At 43.2% G+C, this 21830-nt stretch overlaps 12 pseudogenes; all 12 read right to left on the bottom strand.

The window, feature by feature from the left end:
* Positions 1 to 1138: 1138 nt before the first annotated feature.
* On the bottom strand, positions 1139 to 1402 carry LOC130286946 (U2 spliceosomal RNA; annotated as a pseudogene).
* A 1467-nt stretch (positions 1403 to 2869) lies between these two features.
* On the bottom strand, positions 2870 to 3133 carry LOC130286481 (U2 spliceosomal RNA; annotated as a pseudogene).
* A 1472-nt stretch (positions 3134 to 4605) lies between these two features.
* LOC130289292 (U2 spliceosomal RNA) lies at positions 4606 to 4869 on the bottom strand (annotated as a pseudogene).
* Positions 4870 to 6335: 1466 nt separating this feature from the next.
* On the bottom strand, positions 6336 to 6599 carry LOC130287386 (U2 spliceosomal RNA; annotated as a pseudogene).
* Positions 6600 to 8066: 1467 nt separating this feature from the next.
* LOC130285715 (U2 spliceosomal RNA) lies at positions 8067 to 8330 on the bottom strand (annotated as a pseudogene).
* A 1472-nt stretch (positions 8331 to 9802) lies between these two features.
* On the bottom strand, positions 9803 to 10066 carry LOC130287385 (U2 spliceosomal RNA; annotated as a pseudogene).
* Positions 10067 to 11534: 1468 nt separating this feature from the next.
* Positions 11535 to 11798, bottom strand: LOC130287384 (U2 spliceosomal RNA; annotated as a pseudogene).
* A 1468-nt stretch (positions 11799 to 13266) lies between these two features.
* On the bottom strand, positions 13267 to 13530 carry LOC130287382 (U2 spliceosomal RNA; annotated as a pseudogene).
* Positions 13531 to 15003: 1473 nt separating this feature from the next.
* On the bottom strand, positions 15004 to 15269 carry LOC130288347 (U2 spliceosomal RNA; annotated as a pseudogene).
* Positions 15270 to 16733: 1464 nt separating this feature from the next.
* LOC130287381 (U2 spliceosomal RNA) lies at positions 16734 to 16997 on the bottom strand (annotated as a pseudogene).
* Positions 16998 to 18466: 1469 nt separating this feature from the next.
* LOC130287380 (U2 spliceosomal RNA) lies at positions 18467 to 18730 on the bottom strand (annotated as a pseudogene).
* Positions 18731 to 20194: 1464 nt separating this feature from the next.
* Positions 20195 to 20458, bottom strand: LOC130287379 (U2 spliceosomal RNA; annotated as a pseudogene).
* Between the last annotated feature and the right edge of the window lie 1372 nt (positions 20459 to 21830).

Here is a 21830-nt window from a genome sequence, read left to right as displayed (position 1 = left end):
TGCCTGTCTCTAGTTACCCCACTGGCTGTAGCTGCGTCCCTTCCGACATGGAATAACACCAACTGTAACGATAAACTGAAAATTAACAGTATAAACCTGCATCATTTTGGACTCTGGTATTTGCTGAATCCGGGTGACCTGACAATCGATGGTGGTGCCGCTGGTGATTCTGGCCTTCTTGGAATCTGTTGGGCCTATGTGTTAGCTCACACATCACTTGGGTATCCATGGTAACTACCACAACATGGTCATCTGCAGTTTACATCTAGCCCGTGGAATGGAATGGCATTTTAAAAGTGCTAAGGGTCCTGGTGCAATAATCCTCCCATGAGGATCAGCCTCAACGGCTTTGTAGATTGCACTCATGTCAGCAACTCCATATACATTTTTTTTTTCTTCATGCTTCTTTCTTCATCCTTTTTTCTTTCTGTCATTCAGACTTTCATTCATTCGATCTCTCTCACTCACTTGCTTTAACTCATTTGTTCTCACTCACTCACTCACTCACTCACTCAATCACTCACTCACTCATTCACTCTCACTCACTCTCACTCTCTCACTCACTCGCTCACTAAGTCAGTCTCTCTCTCTCTCTCTCTTTTTCTTTTTATATATATTTTTTTCCGTCTTCTTCTTCTTCTTCTTCAGACCCTGTCATAGCACTAATGCCTTTCCAATACCACCAGCAGATGGAGACACTCCATTGCAACATTGGTTGTGAGCAGCAGTTTCTAAAAACAAATGCCTCATGGCGGATTTCCCATCCATCAATGGATGGTAAATTTTGTTTTTATCATTCACTGACCACAGAAACCAATGCATGGTCAAGCAACAGCAATGACACACCCTTGTGTATAGGCATGAGACCCTCATGTCATTTAACAGGATTCAGCACCACCCACAAGACAGCTACCTGTCATGTCATGTCAAACCTGCACAGGTGTGCTAGATTATTATTATTTAGTTTTATTTTATTTTTTTACACCAATCAGTGTGCAAACATGGTCATTAAAACGCTAAATGAATAGACGTTCATAAACCAGTCAGTGCAACTCATCATTTTGGTCTCCAATTCTCAAACTCAAATTCTCACCCACGGAGGATTAAATGAGAATCTTTCTTGTTTAACACTGGAATGGGGTGGTGCACTGTTCACTACCCGAAGATACTGCCACATCGGGTCAATGCATAGGGCGACAGAAGCAAGCTTCCAAATCAGCTCCCTTTCTCAAAAATCCATTTAATTTATGGTCCCCAGATAGGGAACGTATGTATCAGTATGTGCTCACAAGTCACCCAAGTGCAAGTATTCACACAAAAAAAAACGTGCCTCAGGATGCGATCTGTCGTAAGATCCTTTCTTTTTTTACACTTGATCTAAGCCAAAAGGCCTAGAGGGGATAACCGGGAAAGGGGTGGACCCAACCATGTCCCCTTCATGAGCACTCACATTACTCATAGGAATGGAAGGAAGGCTGGCAGCCAACCAGCCTCCCATACACTTTCTGGGTGGGTGGCAGTCAGCCACCCATACATACATACAGCACAGGCTAAACCCACATCATCACTTAAAAAAAGGACAGGCGACCATTGCACTCTGATGGAGCATTTAGCAATGCAATCCATAGCCTGGCTTTTGCCTGAACCCCCATCACTCCTCCTCTTGCATATAAGACAATATTTCAGATCTGCATATGAAAACAACACGCCTACCTTTGTTGCACATAGCTGCCTGCCTGTCTCTAGTTACCCCACTGGCTGTAGCTGCGTCCCTTCCGACATGGAATAACACCAACTGTAACGATAAACTGAAAATTAACAGTATAAACCTGCATCATTTTGGACTCTGGTATTTGCTGAATCCGGGTGACCTGACAATCGATGGTGGTGCCGCTGGTGATTCTGGCCTTCTTGGAATCTGTTGGGCCTATGTGTTAGCTCACACATCACTTGGGTATCCATGGTAACTACCACAACATGGTCATCTGCAGTTTACATCTAGCCCGTGGCATTGAATGGCATTTTAAAAGTGCTAAGGGTCCTGGTGCAATAATCCTCCCATGAGGATCAGCCTCAACGGCTTTGTAGATTGCACTCATGTCAGCAACTCCATATACATTTTTTTTTCTTCATGCTTCTTTCTTCATCCTTTTTTCTTTCTGTCATTCAGACTTTCATTCATTCGATCTCTCTCACTCACTTGCTTTAACTCATTTGTTCTCACTCACTCACTCACTCACTCAATCACTCACTCACTCATTCACTCTCACTCACTCTCACTCTCTCACTCACTCGCTCACTAAGTCAGTCTCTCTCTCTCTCTCTCTTTTTCTTTTTATATATATTTTTTTCCGTCTTCTTCTTCTTCTTCTTCTTCAGACCCTGTCATAGCACTAATGCCTTTCCAATACCACCAGCAGATGGAGACACTCCATTGCAACATTGGTTGTGAGCAGCAGTTTCTAAAAACAAATGCCTCATGGCGGATTTCCCATCCATCAATGGATGGTAAATTTTGTTTTTATCATTCACTGACCACAGAAACCAATGCATGGTCAAGCAACAGCAATGACACACCCTTATGTATAGGCATGAGACCCTCATGTCATTTAACAGGATTCAGCACCACCCACAAGACAGCTACCTGTCATGTCATGTCAAACCTGCACAGGTGTGCTAGATTATTATTATTTAGTTTTATTTTATTTTTTTACACCAATCAGTGTGCAAACATGGTCATTAAAACGCTAAATGAATAGACGTTCATAAACCAGTCAGTGCAACTCATCATTTTGGTCTCCAATTCTCAAACTCAAATTCTCACCCACGGAGGATTAAATGAGAATCTTTCTTGTTTAACACTGGAATGGGGTGGTGCACTGTTCACTACCCGAAGATACTGCCACATCGGGTCAATGCATAGGGCGACAGAAGCAAGCTTCCAAATCAGCTCCCTTTCTCAAAAATCAATTTAATTTATGGTCCCCAGATAGGGAACGTATGTATCAGTATGTGCTCACAAGTCACCCAAGTGCAAGTATTCACACAAAAAAAAACGTGCCTCAGGATGCGATCTGTCGCAAGATCCTTTCTTTTTTTACACTTGATCTAAGCCAAAAGGCCTAGAGGGGATAACCGGGAAAGGGGTGGACCCAACCATGTCCCCTTCATGAGCACTCACATTACTCATAGGAATGGAAGGAAGGCTGGCAGCCAACCAGCCTCCCATACACTTTCTGGGTGGGTGGCAGTCAGCCACCCATACATACATACAGCACAGGCTAAACCCACATCATCACTTAAAAAAAGGACAGGCGACCATTGCACTCTGATGGAGCATTTAGCAATGCAATCCATAGCCTGGCTTTTGCCTGAACCCCCATCACTCCTCCTCTTGCATATAAGACAATATTTCAGATCTGCATATGAAAACAACACGCCTACCTTTGTTGCACATAGCTGCCTGCCTGTCTCTAGTTACCCCACTGGCTGTAGCTGCGTCCCTTCCGACATGGAATAACACCAACTGTAACGATAAACTGAAAATTAACAGTATAAACCTGCATCATTTTGGACTCTGGTATTTGCTGAATCCGGGTGACCTGACAATCGATGGTGGTGCCGCTGGTGATTCTGGCCTTCTTGGAATCTGTTGGGCCTATGTGTTAGCTCACACATCACTTGGGTATCCATGGTAACTACCACAACATGGTCATCTGCAGTTTACATCTAGCCCGTGGCATTGAATGGCATTTTAAAAGTGCTAAGGGTCCTGGTGCAATAATCCTCCCATGAGGATCAGCCTCAACGGCTTTGTAGATTGCACTCATGTCAGCAACTCCATATACATTTTTTTTTCTTCATGCTTCTTTCTTCATCCTTTTTTCTTTCTGTCATTCAGACTTTCATTCATTCGATCTCTCTCACTCACTTGCTTTAACTCATTTGTTCTCACTCACTCACTCACTCACTCAATCACTCACTCACTCATTCACTCTCACTCACTCTCACTCTCTCACTCACTCGCTCACTAAGTCAGTCTCTCTCTCTCTCTCTCTCTTTTTCTTTTTATATATATTTTTTTCCGTCTTCTTCTTCTTCTTCTTCTTCTTCAGACCCTGTCATAGCACTAATGCCTTTCCAATACCACCAGCAGATGGAGACACTCCATTGCAACATTGGTTGTGAGCAGCAGTTTCTAAAAACAAATGCCTCATGGCGGATTTCCCATCCATCAATGGATGGTAAATTTTGTTTTTATCATTCACTGACCACAGAAACCAATGCATGGTCAAGCAACAGCAATGACACACCCTTGTGTATAGGCATGAGACCCTCATGTCATTTAACAGGATTCAGCACCACCCACAAGACAGCTACCTGTCATGTCATGTCAAACCTGCACAGGTGTGCTAGATTATTATTATTTAGTTTTATTTTATTTTTTTACACCAATCAGTGTGCAAACATGGTCATTAAAACGCTAAATGAATAGACGTTCATAAACCAGTCAGTGCAACTCATCATTTTGGTCTCCAATTCTCAAACTCAAATTCTCACCCACGGAGGATTAAATGAGAATCTTTCTTGTTTAACACTGGAATGGGGTGGTGCACTGTTCACTACCCGAAGATACTGCCGCATCGGGTCAATGCATAGGGCGACAGAAGCAAGCTTCCAAATCAGCTCCCTTTCTCAAAAATCCATTTAATTTATGGTCCCCAGATAGGGAACGTATGTATCAGTATGTGCTCACAAGTCACCCAAGTGCAAGTATTCACACAAAAAAAAACGTGCCTCAGGATGCGATCTGTCGCAAGATCCTTTCTTTTTTTACACTTGATCTAAGCCAAAAGGCCTAGAGGGGATAACCGGGAAAGGGGTGGACCCAACCATGTCCCCTTCATGAGCACTCACATTACTCATAGGAATGGAAGGAAGGCTGGCAGCCAACCAGCCTCCCATACACTTTCTGGGTGGGTGGCAGTCAGCCACCCATACATACATACAGCACAGGCTAAACCCACATCATCACTTAAAAAAAGGACAGGCGACCATTGCACTCTGATGGAGCATTTAGCAATGCAATCCATAGCCTGGCTTTTGCCTGAACCCCCATCACTCCTCCTCTTGCATATAAGACAATATTTCAGATCTGCATATGAAAACAACACGCCTACCTTTGTTGCACATAGCTGCCTGCCTGTCTCTAGTTACCCCACTGGCTGTAGCTGCGTCCCTTCCGACATGGAATAACACCAACTGTAACGATAAACTGAAAATTAACAGTATAAACCTGCATCATTTTGGACTCTGGTATTTGCTGAATCCGGGTGACCTGACAATCGATGGTGGTGCCGCTGGTGATTCTGGCCTTCTTGGAATCTGTTGGGCCTATGTGTTAGCTCACACATCACTTGGGTATCCATGGTAACTACCACAACATGGTCATCTGCAGTTTACATCTAGCCCGTGGCATTGAATGGCATTTTAAAAGTGCTAAGGGTCCTGGTGCAATAATCCTCCCATGAGGATCAGCCTCAACGGCTTTGTAGATTGCACTCATGTCAGCAACTCCATATACATTTTTTTTTCTTCATGCTTCTTTCTTCATCCTTTTTTCTTTCTGTCATTCAGACTTTCATTCATTCGATCTCTCTCACTCACTTGCTTTAACTCATTTGTTCTCACTCACTCACTCACTCAATCACTCACTCACTCATTCACTCTCACTCACTCTCACTCTCTCACTCACTCGCTCACTAAGTCAGTCTCTCTCTCTCTCTCTCTTTTTCTTTTTATATATATTTTTTTCCGTCTTCTTCTTCTTCTTCTTCTTCTTCAGACCCTGTCATAGCACTAATGCCTTTCCAATACCACCAGCAGATGGAGACACTCCATTGCAACATTGGTTGTGAGCAGCAGTTTCTAAAAACAAATGCCTCATGGCGGATTTCCCATCCATCAATGGATGGTAAATTTTGTTTTTATCATTCACTGACCACAGAAACCAATGCATGGTCAAGCAACAGCAATGACACACCCTTGTGTATAGGCATGAGACCCTCATGTCATTTAACAGGATTCAGCACCACCCACAAGACAGCTACCTGTCATGTCATGTCAAACCTGCACAGGTGTGCTAGATTATTATTATTTAGTTTTATTTTATTTTTTTACACCAATCAGTGTGCAAACATGGTCATTAAAACGCTAAATGAATAGACGTTCATAAACCAGTCAGTGCAACTCATCATTTTGGTCTCCAATTCTCAAACTCAAATTCTCACCCACGGAGGATTAAATGAGAATCTTTCTTGTTTAACACTGGAATGGGGTGGTGCACTGTTCACTACCCGAAGATACTGCCACATCGGGTCAATGCATAGGGCGACAGAAGCAAGCTTCCAAATCAGCTCCCTTTCTCAAAAATCCATTTAATTTATGGTCCCCAGATAGGGAACGTATGTATCAGTATGTGCTCACAAGTCACCCAAGTGCAAGTATTCACACAAAAAAAAACGTGCCTCAGGATGCGATCTGTCGCAAGATCCTTTCTTTTTTTACACTTGATCTAAGCCAAAAGGCCTAGAGGGGATAACCGGGAAAGGGGTGGACCCAACCATGTCCCCTTCATGAGCACTCACATTACTCATAGGAATGGAAGGAAGGCTGGCAGCCAACCAGACTCCCATACACTCTCTGGGTGGGTGGCAGTCAGCCACCCATACATACATACATACAGCACAGGCTAAACCCACATCATCACTTAAAAAAAGGACAGGCGACCATTGCACTCTGATGGAGCATTTAGCAATGCAATCCATAGCCTGGCTTTGGCCTGAACACCCATCACTCCTCCTCTTGCATATAAGACAATATTTCAGATCTGCATATGAAAACAACACGCCTACCTTTGTTGCACATAGCTGCCTGCCTGTCTCTAGTTACCCCACTGGCTGTAGCTGCGTCCCTTCCGACATGGAATAACACCAACTGTAACGATAAACTGAAAATTAACAGTATAAACCTGCATCATTTTGGACTCTGGTATTTGCTGAATCCGGGTGACCTGACAATCGATGGTGGTGCCGCTGGTGATTCTGGCCTTCTTGGAATCTGTTGGGCCTATGTGTTAGCTCACACATCACTTGGGTATCCATGGTAACTACCACAACATGGTCATCTGCAGTTTACATCTAGCCCGTGGCATTGAATGGCATTTTAAAAGTGCTAAGGGTCCTGGTGCAATAATCCTCCCATGAGGATCAGCCTCAACGGCTTTGTAGATTGCACTCATGTCAGCAACTCCATATACATTTTTTTTTCTTCATGCTTCTTTCTTCATCCTTTTTTCTTTCTGTCATTCAGACTTTCATTCATTCGATCTCTCTCACTCACTTGCTTTAACTCATTTGTTCTCACTCACTCACTCACTCAATCACTCACTCACTCATTCACTCTCACTCACTCTCACTCTCTCACTCACTCGCTCACTAAGTCAGTCTCTCTCTCTCTCTCTCTTTTTCTTTTTATATATATTTTTTTCCGTCTTCTTCTTCTTCTTCTTCTTCAGACCCTGTCATAGCACTAATGCCTTTCCAATACCACCAGCAGATGGAGACACTCCATTGCAACATTGGTTGTGAGCAGCAGTTTCTAAAAACAAATGCCTCATGGCGGATTTCCCATCCATCAATGGATGGTAAATTTTGTTTTTATCATTCACTGACCACAGAAACCAATGCATGGTCAAGCAACAGCAATGACACACCCTTGTGTATAGGCATGAGACCCTCATGTCATTTAACAGGATTCAGCACCACCCACAAGACAGCTACCTGTCATGTCATGTCAAACCTGCACAGGTGTGCTAGATTATTATTATTTAGTTTTATTTTATTTTTTTACACCAATCAGTGTGCAAACATGGTCATTAAAACGCTAAATGAATAGACGTTCATAAACCAGTCAGTGCAACTCATCATTTTGGTCTCCAATTCTCAAACTCAAATTCTCACCCACGGAGGATTAAATGAGAATCTTTCTTGTTTAACACTGGAATGGGGTGGTGCACTGTTCACTACCCGAAGATACTGCCACATCGGGTCAATGCATAGGGCGACAGAAGCAAGCTTCCAAATCAGCTCCCTTTCTCAAAAATCCATTTAATTTATGGTCCCCAGATAGGGAACATATGTATCAGTATGTGCTCACAAGTCACCCAAGTGCAAGTATTCACACAAAAAAAAACGTGCCTCAGGATGCGATCTGTCGCAAGATCCTTTCTTTTTATACACTTGATCTAAGCCAAAAGGCCTAGAGGGGATAACCGGGAAAGGGGTGGACCCAACCATGTCCCCTTCATGAGCACTCACATTACTCATAGGAATGGAAGGAAGGCTGGCAGCCAACCAGACTCCCATACACTCTCTGGGTGGGTGGCAGTCAGCCACCCATACATACATACATACAGCACAGGCTAAACCCACATCATCACTTAAAAAAAGGACAGGCGACCATTGCACTCTGATGGAGCATTTAGCAATGCAATCCATAGCCTGGCTTTTGCCTGAACCCCCATCACTCCTCCTCTTGCATATAAGACAATATTTCAGATCTGCATATGAAAACAACACGCCTACCTTTGTTGCACATAGCTGCCTGCCTGTCTCTAGTTACCCCACTGGCTGTAGCTGCGTCCCTTCCGACATGGAATAACACCAACTGTAACGATAAACTGAAAATTAACAGTATAAACCTGCATCATTTTGGACTCTGGTATTTGCTGAATCCGGGTGACCTGACAATCGATGGTGGTGCCGCTGGTGATTCTGGCCTTCTTGGAATCTGTTGGGCCTATGTGTTAGCTCACACATCACTTGGGTATCCATGGTAACTACCACAACATGGTCATCTGCAGTTTACATCTAGCCCGTGGCATTGAATGGCATTTTAAAAGTGCTAAGGGTCCTGGTGCAATAATCCTCCCATGAGGATCAGCCTCAACGGCTTTGTAGATTGCACTCATGTCAGCAACTCCATATACATTTTTTTTTCTTCATGCTTCTTTCTTCATCCTTTTTTCTTTCTGTCATTCAGACTTTCATTCATTCGATCTCTCTCACTCACTTGCTTTAACTCATTTGTTCTCACTCACTCACTCACTCACTCAATCACTCACTCACTCATTCACTCTCACTCACTCTCACTCTCTCACTCACTCGCTCACTAAGTCAGTCTCTCTCTCTCTCTCTTTTTTTTTTTATATATATTTTTTTCCGTCTTCTTCTTCTTCTTCTTCTTCTTCAGACCCTGTCATAGCACTAATGCCTTTCCAATACCACCAGCAGATGGAGACACTCCATTGCAACATTGGTTGTGAGCAGCAGTTTCTAAAAACAAATGCCTCATGGCGGATTTCCCATCCATCAATGGATGGTAAATTTTGTTTTTATCATTCACTGACCACAGAAACCAATGCATGGTCAAGCAACAGCAATGACACACCCTTGTGTATAGGCATGAGACCCTCATGTCATTTAACAGGATTCAGCACCACCCACAAGACAGCTACCTGTCATGTCATGTCAAACCTGCACAGGTGTGCTAGATTATTATTATTTAGTTTTATTTTATTTTTTTACACCAATCAGTGTGCAAACATGGTCATTAAAACGCTAAATGAATAGACGTTCATAAACCAGTCAGTGCAACTCATCATTTTGGTCTCCAATTCTCAAACTCAAATTCTCACCCACGGAGGATTAAATGAGAATCTTTCTTGTTTAACACTGGAATGGGGTGGTGCACTGTTCACTACCCGAAGATACTGCCACATCGGGTCAATGCATAGGGCGACAGAAGCAAGCTTCCAAATCAGCTCCCTTTCTCAAAAATCCATTTAATTTATGGTCCCCAGATAGGGAACGTATGTATCAGTATGTGCTCACAAGTCACCCAAGTGCAAGTATTCACACAAAAAAAAACGTGCCTCAGGATGCGATCTGTCGCAAGATCCTTTCTTTTTTTACACTTGATCTAAGCCAAAAGGCCTAGAGGGGATAACCGGGAAAGGGGTGGACCCAACCATGTCCCCTTCATGAGCACTCACATTACTCATAGGAATGGAAGGAAGGCTGGCAGCCAACCAGACTCCCATACACTCTCTGGGTGGGTGGCAGTCAGCCACCCATACATACATACATACAGCACAGGCTAAACCCACATCATCACTTAAAAAAAGGACAGGCGACCATTGCACTCTGATGGAGCATTTAGCAATGCAATCCATAGCCTGGCTTTTGCCTGAACCCCCATCACTCCTCATCTTGCATATAAGACAATATTTCAGATCTGCATATGAAAACAACACGCCTACCTTTGTTGCACATAGCTGCCTGCCTGTCTCTAGTTACCCCACTGGCTGTAGCTGCGTCCCTTCCGACATGGAATAACACCAACTGTAACGATAAACTGAAAATTAACAGTATAAACCTGCATCATTTTGGACTCTGGTATTTGCTGAATCCGGGTGACCTGACAATCGATGGTGGTGCCACTGGTGATTCTGGCCTTCTTGGAATCTGTTGGGCCTATGTGTTAGCTCACACATCACTTGGGTATCCATGGTAACTACCACAACATGGTCATCTGCAGTTTACATCTATCCCGTGGCATTGAATGGCATTTTAAAAGTGCTAAGGGTCCTGGTGCAATAATCCTCCCATGAAGATCAGCCTCAACGGCTTTGTAGATTGCACTCATGTCAGCAACTCCATATACATTTTTTTTTCTTCATGCTTCTTTCTTCATCCTTTTTTCTTTCTGTCATTCAGACTTTCATTCATTCGATCTCTCTCACTCACTTGCTTTAACTCATTTGTTCTCACTCACTCACTCACTCACTCAATCACTCACTCACTCATTCACTCTCACTCACTCTCACTCTCTCACTCACTTGCTCACTAAGTCAGTCTCTCTCTCTCTCTCTCTTTTTCTTTTTATATATATTTTTTTCCGTCTTCTTCTTCTTCTTCTTCAGACCCTGTCATAGCACTAATGCCTTTCCAATACCACCAGCAGATGGAGACACTCCATTGCAACATTGGTTGTGAGCAGCAGTTTCTAAAAACAAATGCCTCATGGCGGATTTCCCATCCATCAATGGATGGTAAATTTTGTTTTTATCATTCACTGACCACAGAAACCAATGCATGGTCAAGCAACAGCAATGACACACCCTTGTGTATAGGCATGAGACCCTCATGTCATTTAACAGGATTCAGCACCACCCACAAGACAGCTACCTGTCATGTCATGTCAAACCTGCACAGGTGTGCTAGATTATTATTATTTAGTTTTATTTTATTTTTTTACACCAATCAGTGTGCAAACATGGTCATTAAAACGCTAAATGAATAGACGTTCATAAACCAGTCAGTGCAACTCATCATTTTGGTCTCCAATTCTCAAACTCAAATTCTCACCCACGGAGGATTAAATGAGAATCTTTCTTGTTTAACACTGGAATGGGGTGGTGCACTGTTCACTACCCGAAGATACTGCCACATCGGGTCAATGCATAGGGCGACAGAAGCAAGCTTCCAAATCAGCTCCCTTTCTCAAAAATCCATTTAATTTATGGTCCCCAGATAGGGAACGTATGTATCAGTATGTGCTCACAAGTCACCCAAGTGCAAGTATTCACACAAAAAAAAACGTGCCTCAGGATGCGATCTGTCGCAAGATCCTTTCTTTTTTTACACTTGATCTAAGCCAAAAGGCCTAGAGGGGATAACCGGGAAAGGGGTGGACCCAACCATGTCCCCTTCATGAGCACTCACATTACTCATAGGAATGGAAGGAAGGCTGGCAGCCAACCAGACTCCCATACACTCTCTGGGTGGGTGGCAGTCAGCCACCCATACATACATACATACAGCACAGGCTAAACCCACATCATCACTTAAAAAAAGGACAGGCGACCATTGCACTCTGATGGAGCATTTAGCAATGCAATCCATAGCCTGGCTTTTGCCTGAACCCCCATCACTCCTCCTCTTGCATATAAGACAATATTTCAGATCTGCATATGAAAACAACACGCCTACCTTTGTTGCACATAGCTGCCTGCCTGTCTCTAGTTACCCCACTGGCTGTAGCTGCGTCCCTTCCGACATGGAATAACACCAACTGTAACGATAAACTGAAAATTAACAGTATAAACCTGCATCATTTTGGACTCTGGTATTTGCTGAATCCGGGTGACCTGACAATCGATGGTGGTGCCGCTGGTGATTCTGGCCTTCATGGAATCTGTTGGGCCTATGTGTTAGCTCACACATCACTTGGGTATCCATGGTAACTACCACAACATGGTCATCTGCAGTTTACATCTAGCCCGTGGCATTGAATGGCATTTTAAAAGTGCTAAGGGTCCTGGTGCAATAATCCTCCCATGAGGATCAGCCTCAACGGCTTTGTAGATTGCACTCATGTCAGCAACTCCATATACATTTTTTTTTCTTCATGCTTCTTTCTTCATCCTTTTTTCTTTCTGTCATTCAGACTTTCATTCATTCGATCTCTCTCACTCACTTGCTTTAACTCATTTGTTCTCACTCACTCACTCACTCACTCAATCACTCACTCACTCATTCACTCTCACTCACTCTCACTCTCTCACTCACTTGCTCACTAAGTCAGTCTCTCTCTCTCTCTCTCTTTTTCTTTTTATATATATTTTTTTCCGTCTTCTTCTTCTTCTTCTTCAGACCCTGTCATAGCACTAATGCCTTTCCAATACCACCAGCAGATGGAGACACTCCATTGCAACATTGGTTGTGAGCAGCAGTTTCTAAAAACAAATGCCTCATGGCGGATTTCCCATCCATCAATGGATGGTAAATTTTGTTTTTATCATTCACTGACCACAGAAACCAATGCATGGTCAAGCAACAGCAATGACACACCCTTGTGTATAGGCATGAGACCCTCATGTCATTTAACAGGATTCAGCACCACCCACAAGACAGCTACCTGTCATGTCATGTCAAACCTGCACAGGTGTGCTAGATTATTATTATTTAGTTTTATTTTATTTTTTTACACCAATCAGTGTGCAAACATGGTCATTAAAACGCTAAATGAATAGACGTTCATAAACCAGTCAGTGCAACTCATCATTTTGGTCTCCAATTCTCAAACTCAAATTCTCACCCACGGAGGATTAAATGAGAATCTTTCTTGTTTAACACTGGAATGGGGTGGTGCACTGTTCACTACCCGAAGATACTGCCACATCGGGTCAATGCATAGGGCGACAGAAGCAAGCTTCCAAATCAGCTCCCTTTCTCAAAAATCCATTTAATTTATGGTCCCCAGATAGGGAACGTATGTATCAGTATGTGCTCACAAGTCACCCAAGTGCAAGTATTCACACAAAAAAAAACGTGCCTCAGGATGCGATCTGTCGCAAGATCCTTTCTTTTTTTACACTTGATCTAAGCCAAAAGGCCTAGAGGGGATAACCGGGAAAGGGGTGGACCCAACCATGTCCCCTTCATGAGCACTCACATTACTCATAGGAATGGAAGGAAGGCTGGCAGCCAACCAGACTCCCATACACTCTCTGGGTGGGTGGCAGTCAGCCACCCATACATACATACATACAGCACAGGCTAAACCCACATCATCACTTAAAAAAAGGACAGGCGACCATTGCACTCTGATGGAGCATTTAGCAATGCAATCCATAGCCTGGCTTTTGCCTGAACCCCCATCACTCCTCCTCTTGCATATAAGACAATATTTCAGATCTGCATATGAAAACAACACGCCTACCTTTGTTGCACATAGCTGCCTGCCTGTCTCTAGTTACCCCACTGGCTGTAGCTGCGTCCCTTCCGACATGGAATAACACCAACTGTAACGATAAACTGAAAATTAACAGTATAAACCTGCATCATTTTGGACTCTGGTATTTGCTGAATCCGGGTGACCTGACAATCGATGGTGGTGCCGCTGGTGATTCTGGCCTTCATGGAATCTGTTGGGCCTATGTGTTAGCTCACACATCACTTGGGTATCCATGGTAACTACCACAACATGGTCATCTGCAGTTTACATCTAGCCCGTGGCATTGAATGGCATTTTAAAAGTGCTAAGGGTCCTGGTGCAATAATCCTCCCATGAGGATCAGCCTCAACGGCTTTGTAGATTGCACTCATGTCAGCAACTCCATATACATTTTTTTTTCTTCATGCTTCTTTCTTCATCCTTTTTTCTTTCTGTCATTCAGACTTTCATTCATTCGATCTCTCTCACTCACTTGCTTTAACTCATTTGTTCTCACTCACTCACTCACTCACTCACTCAATCACTCACTCACTCATTCACTCTCACTCACTCTCACTCTCTCACTCACTCGCTCACTAAGTCAGTCTCTCTCTCTCTCTTTTTTTCTTTTTATATATATTTTTTTCCGTCTTCTTCTTCTTCTTCTTCTTCAGACCCTGTCATAGCACTAATGCCTTTCCAATACCACCAGCAGATGGAGACACTCCATTGCAACATTGGTTGTGAGCAACAGTTTCTAAAAACAAATGCCTCATGGCGGATTTCCCATCCATCAATGGATGGTAAATTTTGTTTTTATCATTCACTGACCACAGAAACCAATGCATGGTCAAGCAACAGCAATGACACACCCTTGTGTATAGGCATGAGACCCTCATGTCATTTAACAGGATTCAGCACCACCCACAAGACAGCTACCTGTCATGTCATGTCAAACCTGCACAGGTGTGCTAGATTATTATTATTTAGTTTTATTTTATTTTTTTACACCAATCAGTGTGCAAACATGGTCATTAAAACGCTAAATGAATAGACGTTCATAAACCAGTCAGTGCAACTCATCATTTTGGTCTCCAATTCTCAAACTCAAATTCTCACCCACGGAGGATTAAATGAGAATCTTTCTTGTTTAACACTGGAATGGGGTGGTGCACTGTTCACTACCCGAAGATACTGCCACATCGGGTCAATGCATAGGGCGACAGAAGCAAGCTTCCAAATCAGCTCCCTTTCTCAAAAATCCATTTAATTTATGGTCCCCAGATAGGGAACGTATGTATCAGTATGTGCTCACAAGTCACCCAAGTGCAAGTATTCACACAAAAAAAAAAACGTGCCTCAGGATGCGATCTGTCGCAAGATCCTTTCTTTTTTTACACTTGATCTAAGCCAAAAGGCCTAGAGGGGATAACCGGGAAAGGGGTGGACCCAACCATGTCCCTTTCATGAGCACTCACATTACTCATAGGCATGGAAGGAAGGCTGGCAGCCAACCAGCCTCCCATACACTTTCTGGGTGGGTGGCAGTCAGCCACCCATACATACATACATACAGCACAGGCTAAACCCACATCATCACTTAAAAAAAGGACAGGCGACCATTGCACTCTGATGGAGCATTTAGCAATGCAATCCATAGCCTGGCTTTTGCCTGAACCCCCATCACTCCTCCTCTTGCATATAAGACAATATTTCAGATCTGCATATGAAAACAACATGCCTACCTTTGTTGCACATAGCTGCCTGCCTGTCTCTAGTTACCCCACTGGCTGTAGCTGCGTCCCTTCCGACATGGAATAACACCAACTGTAACGATAAACTGAAAATTAACAGTATAAACCTGCATCATTTTGGACTCTGGTATTTGCTGAATCCGGGTGACCTGACAATCGATGGTGGTGCCGCTGGTGATTCTGGCCTTCTTGGAATCTGTTGGGCCTATGTGTTAGCTCACACATCACTTGGGTATCCATGGTAACTACCACAACATGGTCATCTGCAGTTTACATCTAGCCCGTGCCATTGAATGGCATTTTAAAAGTGCTAAGGGTCCTGGTGCAATAATCCTCCCATGAGGATCAGCCTCAACGGCTTTGTAGATTGCACTCATGTCAGCAACTCCATATACATTTTTTTTTCTTCATGCTTCTTTCTTCATCCTTTTTTCTTTCTGTCATTCAGACTTTCATTCATTTGATCTCTCTCACTCACTTGCTTTAACTCATTTGTTCTCACTCACTCACTCACTCACTCAATCACTCACTCACTCATTCACTCTCACTCACTCTCACTCTCTCACTCACTCGCTCACTAAGTCAGTCTCTCTCTCTCTCTTTTTCTTTTTATATATATTTTTTTCCGTCTTCTTCTTCTTCTTCTTCAGACCCTGTCATAGCACTAATGCCTTTCCAATACCACCAGCAGATGGAGACACTCCATTGCAACATTGGTTGTGAGCAGCAGTTTCTAAAAACAAATGCCTCATGGCAGATTTCCCATCCATCAATGGATGGTAAATTTTGTTTTTATCATTCACTGACCACAGAAACCAATGCATGGTCAATCAACAGCAATGACACACCCTTGTGTATAGGCATGAGACCCTCATGTCATTTAACAGGATTCAGCACCACCCACAAGACAGCTACCTGTCATGTCATGTCAAACCTGCACAGGTGTGCTAGATTATTATTATTTAGTTTTATTTTATTTTTTTACACCAATCAGTGTGCAAACATGGTCATTAAAACGCTAAATGAATAGACGTTCATAAACCAGTCAGTGCAACTCATCATTTTGGTCTCCAATTCTCAAACTCAAATTCTCACCCACGGAGGATTAAATGAGAATCTTTCTTGTTTAACACTGGAATGGGGTGGTGCACTGTTCACTACCCGAAGATACTGCCACATCGGGTCAATGCATAGGGCGACAGAAGCAAGCTTCCAAATCAGCTCCCTTTCTCAAAAATCCATTTAATTTATGGTCCCCAGATAGGGAACGTATGTATCAGTATGTGCTCACAAGTCACCCAAGTGCAAGTATTCACACAAAAAAAAACGTGCCTCAGGATGCGATCTGTCGCAAGATCCTTTCTTTTTTTACACTTGATCTAAGCCAAAAGGCCTAGAGGGGATAACCGGGAAAGGGGTGGACCCAACCATGTCCCCTTCATGAGCACTCACATTACTCATAGGAATGGAAGGAAGGCTGGCAGCCAACCAGACTCCCATACACTCTCTGGGTGGGTGGCAGTCAGCCACCCATACATACATACATACAGCACAGGCTAAACCCACATCATCACTTAAAAAAAGGACAGGCGACCATTGCACTCTGATGGAGCATTTAGCAATGCAATCCATAGCCTGGCTTTTGCCTGAACCCCCATCACTCCTCCTCTTGCATATAAGACAATATTTCAGATCTGCATATGAAAACAACACGCCTACCTTTGTTGCACATAGCTGCCTGCCTGTCTCTAGTTACCCCACTGGCTGTAGCTGCGTCCCTTCCGACATGGAATAACACCAACTGTAACGATAAACTGAAAATTAACAGTATAAACCTGCATCATTTTGGACTCTGGTATTTGCTGAATCCGGGTGACCTGACAATCGATGGTGGTGCCGCTGGTGATTCTGGCCTTCTTGGAATCTGTTGGGCCTATGTGTTAGCTCACACATCACTTGGGTATCCATGGTAACTACCACAACATGGTCATCTGCAGTTTACATGTAGCCCGTGGCATTGAATGGCATTTTAAAAGTGCTAAGGGTCCTGGTGCAATAATCCTCCCATGAGGATCAGCCTCAACGGCTTTGTAGATTGCACTCATGTCAGCAACTCCATATACATTTTTTTTTCTTCATGCTTCTTTCTTCATCCTTTTTTCTTTCTGTCATTCAGACTTTCATTCATTCGATCTCTCTCACTCACTTGCTTTAACTCATTTGTTCTCACTCACTCACTCACTCACTCACTCAATCACTCACTCACTCATTCACTCTCACTCACTCTCACTCTCTCACTCACTCGCTCACTAAGTCAGTCTCTCTCTCTCTCTTTTTCTTTTTATATATATTTTTTTTCGTCTTCTTCTTCTTCTTCTTCAGACCCTGTCATAGCACTAATGCCTTTCCAATACCACCAGCAGATGGAGACACTCCATTGCAACATTGGTTGTGAGCAGCAGTTTCTAAAAACAAATGCCTCATGGCGGATTTCCCATCCATCAATGGATGGTAAATTTTGTTTTTATCATTCACTGACCACAGAAACCAATGCATGGTCAAGCAACAGCAATGACACACCCTTGTGTATAGGCATGAGACCCTCATGTCATTTAACAGGATTCAGCACCACCCACAAGACAGCTACCTGTCATGTCATGTCAAACCTGCACAGGTGTGCTAGATTATTATTATTTAGTTTTATTTTATTTTTTTTACACCAATCAGTGTGCAAACATGGTCATTAAAACGCTAAATGAATAGACGTTCATAAACCAGTCAGTGCAACTCATCATTTTGGTCTCCAATTCTCAAACTCAAATTCTCACCCACGGAGGATTAAATGAGAATCTTTCTTGTATAACACTGGAATGGGGTGGTGCACTGTTCACTACCCGAAGATACTGCCACATCGGGTCAATGCATAGGGCGACAGAAGCAAGCTTCCAAATCAGCTCCCTTTCTCAAAAATCCATTTAATTTATGGTCCCCAGATAGGGAACGTATGTATCAGTATGTGCTCACAAGTCACCCAAGTGCAAGTATTCACACAAAAAAAAACGTGCCTCAGGATGCGATCTGTCGCAAGATCCTTTCTTTTTTTACACTTGATCTAAGCCAAAAGGCCTAGAGGGGATAACCGGGAAAGGGGTGGACCCAACCATGTCCCCTTCATGAGCACTCACATTACTCATAGGAATGGAAGGAAGGCTGGCAGCCAACCAGACTCCCATACACTCTCTGGGTGGGTGGCAGTCAGCCACCCATACATACATACATACAGCACAGGCTAAACCCACATCATCACTTAAAAAAAGGACAGGCGACCATTGCACTCTGATGGAGCATTTAGCAATGCAATCCATAGCCTGGCTTTTGCCTGAACCCCCATCACTCCTCCTCTTGCATATAAGACAATATTTCAGATCTGCATATGAAAACAACACGCCTACCTTTGTTGCACATAGCTGCCTGCCTGTCTCTAGTTACCCCACTGGCTGTAGCTGCGTCCCTTCCGACATGGAATAACACCAACTGTAACGATAAACTGAAAATTAACAGTATAAACCTGCATCATTTTGGACTCTGGTATTTGCTGAATCCGGGTGACCTGACAATCGATGGTGGTGCCGCTGGTGATTCTGGCCTTCTTGGAATCTGTTGGGCCTATGTGTTAGCTCACACATCACTTGGGTATCCATGGTAACTACCACAACATGGTCATCTGCAGTTTACATCTAGCCCGTGGCATTGAATGGCATTTTAAAAGTGCTAAGGGTCCTGGTGCAATAATCCTCCCATGAGGATCAGCCTCAACGGCTTTGTAGATTGCACTCATGTCAGCAACTCCATATACATTTTTTTTTCTTCATGCTTCTTTCTTCATCCTTTTTTCTTTCTGTCATTCAGACTTTCATTCATTCGATCTCTCTCACTCACTTGCTTTAACTCATTTGTTCTCACTCACTCACTCACTCAATCACTCACTCACTCATTCACTCTCACTCACTCTCACTCTCTCACTCACTCGCTCACTAAGTCAGTCTCTCTCTCTCTCTCTCTTTTTCTTTTTATATATATTTTTTTCCGTCTTCTTCTTCTTCTTCTTCAGACCCTGTCATAGCACTAATGCCTTTCCAATACCACCAGCAGATGGAGACACTCCATTGCAACATTGGTTGTGAGCAGCAGTTTCTAAAAACAAATGCCTCATGGCGGATTTCCCATCCATCAATGGATGGTAAATTTTGATTTTATCATTCACTGACCACAGAAACCAATGCATGGTCAAGCAACAGCAATGACACACCCTTGTGTATAGGCATGAGACCCTCATTTCATTTAACAGGATTCAGCACCACCCACAAGACAGCTACCTGTCATGTCATGTCAAACCTGCACAGGTGTGCTAGATTATTATTATTTAGTTTTATTTTATTTTTTTACACCAATCAGTGTGCAAACATGGTCATTAAAACGCTAAATGAATAGACGTTCATAAACCAGTCAGTGCAACTCATCATTTTGGTCTCCAATTCTCAAACTCAAATTCTCACCCACGGAGGATTAAATGAGAATCTTTCTTGTTTAACACTGGAATGGGGTGGTGCACTGTTCACTACCCGAAGATACTGCCACATCGGGTCAATGCATAGGGCGACAGAAGCAAGCTTCCAAATCAGCTCCCTTTCTCAAAAATCCATTTAATTTATGGTCCCCAGATAGGGAACGTATGTATCAGTATGTGCTCACAAGTCACCCAAGTGCAAGTATTCACACAAAAAAAAACGTGCCTCAGGATGCGATCTGTCGCAAGATCCTTTCTTTTTTTACACTTGATCTAAGCCAAAAGGCCTAGAGGGGATAACCGGGAAAGGGGTGGACCCAACCATGTCCCCTTCATGAGCACTCACATTACTCATAGGAATGGAAGGAAGGCTGGCAGCCAACCAGACTCCCATACACTCTCTGGGTGGGTGGCAGTCAGCCACCCATACATACATACATACATACAGCACAGGCTAAACCCACATCATCACTTAAAAAAAGGACAGGCGACCATTGCACTCTGATGGAGCATTTAGCAATGCAATCCATAGCCTGGCTTTTGCCTGAACCCCCATCACTCCTCCTCTTGCATATAAGACAATATTTCAGATCTGCATATGAAAACAACACGCCTACCTTTGTTGCACATAGCTGCCTGCCTGTCTCTAGTTACCCCACTGGCTGTAGCTGCGTCCCTTCCGACATGGAATAACACCAACTGTAACGATAAACTGAAAATTAACAGTATAAACCTGCATCATTTTGGACTCTGGTATTTGCTGAATCCGGGTGACCTGACAATCAATGGTGGTGCCGCTGGTGATTCTGGCCTTCTTGGAATCTGTTGGGCCTATGTGTTAGCTCACACATCACTTGGGTATCCATGGTAACTACCACAACATGGTCATCTGCAGTTTACATCTAGCCCGTGGCATTCAATGGCATTTTAAAAGTGCTAAGGGTCCTGGTGCAATAATCCTCCCATGAGGATCAGCCTCAACGGCTTTGTAGATTGCACTCATGTCAGCAACTCCATATACATTTTTTTTTCTTCATGCTTCTTTCTTCATCCTTTTTTCTTTCTGTCATTCAGACTTTCATTCATTCGATCTCTCTCACTCACTTGCTTTAACTCATTTGTTCTCACTCACTCACTCACTCAATCACTCACTCACTCATTCACTCTCACTCACTCTCACTCTCTCACTCACTCGCTCACTAAGTCAGTCTCTCTCTCTCTCTTTTTCTTTTTATATACATTTTTTTCCGTCTTCTTCTTCTTCTTCTTCAGACCCTGTCATAGCACTAATGCCTTTCCAATACCACCAGCAGATGGAGACACTCCATTGCAACATTGGTTGTGAGCAGCAGTTTCTAAAAACAAATGCCTCATGGCGGATTTCCCATCCATCAATGGATGGTAAATTTTGTTTTTATCATTCACTGACCACAGAAACCAATGCATGGTCAAGCAACAGCAATGACACACCCTTGTGTATAGGCATGAGACCCTCATGTCATTTAACAGGATTCAGCACCACCCACAAGACAGCTACCTGTCATGTCATGTCAAACCTGCACAGGTGTGCTAGATTATTATTATTTAGTTTTATTTTATTTTTTTACACCAATCAGTGTGCAAACATGGTCATTAAAACGCTAAATGAATAGACGTTCATAAACCAGTCA

The sequence above is a fragment of the Hyla sarda genome, chromosome 8 (assembly GCF_029499605.1).
Source record: "Hyla sarda isolate aHylSar1 chromosome 8, aHylSar1.hap1, whole genome shotgun sequence".
NCBI classification, from domain to species: domain Eukaryota; kingdom Metazoa; phylum Chordata; class Amphibia; order Anura; family Hylidae; genus Hyla; species Hyla sarda.
The sequence above is the reverse complement of the archived record's forward strand: the minus strand, read 5'-3'. Positions and strand labels throughout refer to the sequence as shown.